Source organism: Nylanderia fulva, unplaced genomic scaffold (assembly GCF_048542155.1).
Source record: "Nylanderia fulva isolate GAGA-0341 unplaced genomic scaffold, ASM4854215v1 Scaffold454, whole genome shotgun sequence".
Lineage (NCBI taxonomy): Eukaryota > Metazoa > Arthropoda > Insecta > Hymenoptera > Formicidae > Nylanderia > Nylanderia fulva.
The window spans coordinates 34,738-39,702 of NW_028190537.1; positions in this window are offsets into that span (position 1 = coordinate 34,738).

Here is a 4,965-nt window from a genome sequence, read left to right on the forward strand (position 1 = left end):
CTTCTTGACCACATACGTGTTGCTCGTTGGTTTCGGCACCGGAAACGCCCTACTCAACTCTACAATTCCATGGCTTCGCCGACGCGTTAGAGCGAGAATACGCCGCCGTAGTCAAACATCCGCAACGTTGCAAACAACAAGGAGTCCGTCAAACTATTAATGGCAAAGTCCAAAGTTGCACCTGTCAAGCAAGTATTGTTACCTCGATTTGAACTGTGCGGCCGCCGCTCTACTCACCATTCTCATGCTACAATGTCCGCAACACTCGATTTGGCAACTAAACCGGTGGGATCTGTGGTCCGATTCGAAGGTCCGCTCCATTGGATCCAGGAAAACGCCCCCCGCTGAAAATTTTCGTCGCCAACCAGGTAGCTCATATCCAGACGCAGTTTCCAACGCGCAGTAAAGACACGTGGCAAGGAAAGGATAATCCTACGGATTGTGCATCACGAAGCATTACTCCTAGTTTAGCTATTAACCACGGCATTGTAGTGGACGGGACCTACCTGGTTGTCACTGGACAATATCGATATTGGGGTAGGTTCGACTATTTTATGAATTATTTTTACGATTGTTGCGAAATCAGGTATCTAAGGGTTTTTGGGGTGGGGTCGCTGATAACAAATCTGAAATCCGTTTTTAAAGAATTCAAAATGGCGGATCCAATATGGCGGTCGCAATTTTTTTCAATTTGGACTTGATAAGGGTGATTTCTACTCTTTAAACGGCGATCAACCGATTTTAAAAAAATACGGGGGTCCCAAAAGTTTTTCATGTTTCTATTGCATGCCAAAATTTTAGCTCAGTTCCCGACATTGCATTGTTTGCTGCGAGTTCAGCTTGGTGTCGTCGATGACTCAACACTGCGGAGCATGGGTTCACACCTGGCCGTCCACTGCATCCAGATGAGTTGAATGCTAACCTTATTTCGCTGGCTTCGAGTAGTGCAGGGCCTCCACTTCCCAGACGAGGTAGCTGCTGCCACACGGGACGCACCAGTTTACCACGGAGCTCTCTCGTAAATTGAGTTCCTCGATGATCAAGTGTACGTTCGTTGAGGACGTCTTCAGCCACGCGCTGCTGCCTCACGACAAGAAACACCCGCTGACCCCTCCCGACAGCCTCCTGATTAACTCGACTTCTGATTGAGTTTTGCCATAACGGACTCGCATAGACGTGTTCAAATAACACTCAGCCTACTTTGGGCCCTCGATTCTGGGTTCCACGCGGGAGATCGTCGTCAAACAGCACACTCCTCGTGGAGTCCTCTTTCCATCCCACCCTTCTATGTCCATTGCCTCTTGTATGCGTCTTCGCCTCCCCCTCCGCATTCTCCCGCTGTGTTCGTTTCCCCTGGGTCCCGCCCCGATCCGTCGCGTGGTAGTTTTGGCAGTAGACCGTCCTGCTTTCTAAACTCACGACAAGGAGGATGGCCGAGGCGACTGGGCCTCCCACCGATCCAATATCTTGTTTATCTTTTGGTTTTATTCTTTTCGTTCACCTCCCACAGATTCAATCACGATTCCCTCCCCTTCCCTCGGGATAAGTAGGCCGCGTACCTTGTCGCCGTATATGTAGACTCCCACCCTCTTATCCCCTCGGACCCTTGCCGTGAAAATGCACCGACGCTCTCACCCACAACCCCCCCCTCTTCTGCCAGCTCTTTTATGCGTATCACGTCATCCCCTCTTCATTGATTCTCTCTTGTCCTTCGATCGTTCGTTCTTGTCTTCCTCGTTTCGTTCCTATCAATCCCTCCCTCCATCTTCTCCCTGGTTCTTAGCGTTCAACCATCCTCTCCTCTCTCTTCCTTTGGTGTGTTTTTGCTTCGTTCTCTGTCCCTCGCACTGATTCCCTGGATCCTAATCCATTTCGCAGTGTTCTTTCCATTTTTCCATCCCATATATACCTATTACCCTCCAATTCTCTCTTCCCACTTCTATATTCGCCATTATTATTCGCCTCCCCTTTTCTTCTATTTCTGTTACCTTGATCTTCCCCTTCTTCTCCTTTAATCCCCCATAATTATTCCCCCCATCGGTCTTTCCTTTCTTCTTTCTCTTCTTTGCTGCTTGCTTCTCCTATCTATATCCCCTTCGGTAACTTCTTTTTAATCGCCTCCCGTCCTCTTCCTCTATTCGCGTTTCCATCATTACTACCACTTCCCAATCTTCTATTTCCTTCCAGAATTTTTCTTCTTTACTTTTCAGCCCTGCCACACATTCCAGAATCCTATTTTCCATTCCATTCTTCTCTTATTTCTTCTCCTTTTTCTTTTTTCTCTTCTTTCTTCCTCATTCCTGTCTCCATCTCCCCTCTTTCTTCTTCCCTTCTCTTCCTTCCATCCCTCTCTCTTCCTCCTTTCCTCCTTTCTTTTCTCCTCCCTTCTTCTAACCCTTTTTTCCTTCTGTTCCTATTTTCACTCTCCCTTCTTCCACTTCCATTTTTTTTATTTCTGCTCTAAATTCTCCTTTTCAGTTTTTAAGTACACCTTCCTCTTCCCATCTCCACCAATCGTCGTTGATTTTAATCCTCCCATAGCTTGTTCCTTTTCTTCTTTTCTTCCTCCGCAATCTCAATTAATTTCCGTTTTATCTTTCTTTCCTCCCATGTTAAGTCGTCCTCTATCCTCACCCTCTTTCCTCTTAATACTTTTTTCCTTTCCGTTACCTGTCTCTTTTGTTCTCTGCTGCCTAATTTGACTACCACCATTTCTCCTTCCTCTTCCTTCTTTTCTTTTAACTTTCTTCTATCCATTCAATCTCCGTTTTTGCTGCTATCTCTTTCATTATTTTTTCCACTTTTTCCTTTATATCTTCCTTCTATTCTTCAATTCTTTTTATTACTATGTTGTTTCTTCTTTCTTCTCTCTCCTTCCATTCTAATTTCTTTCCTATGTCTTTCACTTTCCCCATTATTGTCTCATTTATTCCTTTACTCCCTCCTTTACTCCTCTGTCTTTCTCTTTTCTTGTTCCTTCCTCTTTCCTCTACTTGTTTCCAACTCTATCAATCTTTTTTCCAGGCTCTCTATCTTTTTTCTCATCTCTCTTCTTTCTTCTCTCCATTCTCCCTCTTTTTTCCAAATTTCTATCTTCAATTTCCACTTCTCCATGCAGCCTTTCTGTTTTTTTACTCCTCCTTAACCCTCTTTCTTCTTCTTCCTTATCCTCCTCTCCTCCTCTCTTTTTTCCTTTTCAAAAGCTTTTTTATACATCCCATATTACTCCTCCTCTCTTTCGCTAACTCATCTATTTTCTTCAGCCTCCCTACCTTCTTTTTCATCTCTTCCTCATTTCCCTTTTTTCCCCTTCTTCTATCATCCTATCTCTATTAGTCTCTTTACTTATAATATTTTCTTCCCTATCCATTTTTATCTTATCGCTTTCTCTTCTTTGCCTCTTCTACTCTATGCTCTAACTCGCTAGTGAATTCCCTAGTAAATTTCCTGTCTTTCTGTTCTGCTTACACTTACTCCTTACCCTTATTCTCTTTCTTCCACGTGTGATTTTCCGCCTACCTCTCTCACTTTTTACTACTCTATTTTTCCAACCCTTTACCCTTTTTACTCTCTTATTTTCTCTATCGATCCTTCCTTTTTTCCTGCACCCTCTCACCCACTACTCCAAATTCTTCTCGCCATTTTTCTCTCTCTTTCCTAACAAATACCTGCCACACTTTCACACACCTGTCACTCACACTCTTACTAGAACCGGAAGCCAACATTATATAATTTAACATTATATATAAATCAATATAATTCCAAAAGTTGTGCATAAAAGTTTTGAATAAATTGTTACAAATTTTTTTAATTATTGATCAACATATAAGTAATTAAAAATAGAAAAAATAGTTTCTATAATAAGATATAAAACATAAAATAATTGTTAATTGTGAAAACGTTAATAAAGTGTTATTACAGGCGTATATTATCTCATTGCATTATGATACAGAGATATTGATAATACAGATAAGATTAAATGCGTCGTTCTTTAATTACGCGTGTGCAGCATTTTGTTGCTAACAGTTCGATTAATATTCCAAATTCTTTAAGAGAAAATTACACATTAATATAATAAAGATATTAGAAATTTTTATTTTAATTGCCGCGCATGTCAAATTTTATCCATTTTGTAACTAAAATTTTAATATAAAATACTATTAACAATGTTGCATAGCGGGAAAGAAACTAATACCTGCATTATCGACACAGTAGTGTGTCAATGTTATATCTAGTCTAAATCTGCTTTTTAAAATGACAATAAAAGCAACTGTTAATCATTGATATTGTAGTGTTAATATGCTTGTGGTTGTTCGCTGCTATTTAATTAATATTGGATTATTTAAATAGAATCGACAATTTCTAGTTTCGTATATAGTATTTATTGTTAGTATATTAAATTATTTCTGTAAATTAGATTTCTCAAAGACTTACTGGATGAGTTACATTGGAATGTTATAAAATCTATCAAATTTTATCAAAGTTATTTTTATTCAGGTTATTTATTTTTATTTTAAGATAATTGACAAACCGAATTATAAGAGACAAATTTTGCTTGGTATACTGCCAAGACTTATTTAGGAAATGTCTTAATTTAAAATTACTTAATTCCTGTATTTCCCTCTGACCCCCTGTAAAGGTATAGGAGAGAAAAATATCGGTCTAAAATGCTGAATCGGAAATCGAGCCTATTGACAGTATACCAAACAAAATTCATGCCCTGTTGCACAATTATAGAATTGTCGCGAAAAATTAATTTTCGCTATAATTAACTCACAAATATTCGCATTCTGTTCTAATAGCTCATTTATTTCATATATATAATTTATTGCAACTGACTTTTCCCTCGTAAATGGAGAAGACGCGCAACTTCGTCGTGTCTTTCGTGTTATACACGCTCCTCACTTTCGATATCTAAAGTTTGGGCGCCAAATATGGTCAGGCCGCACCACTCGGAAAAAATCA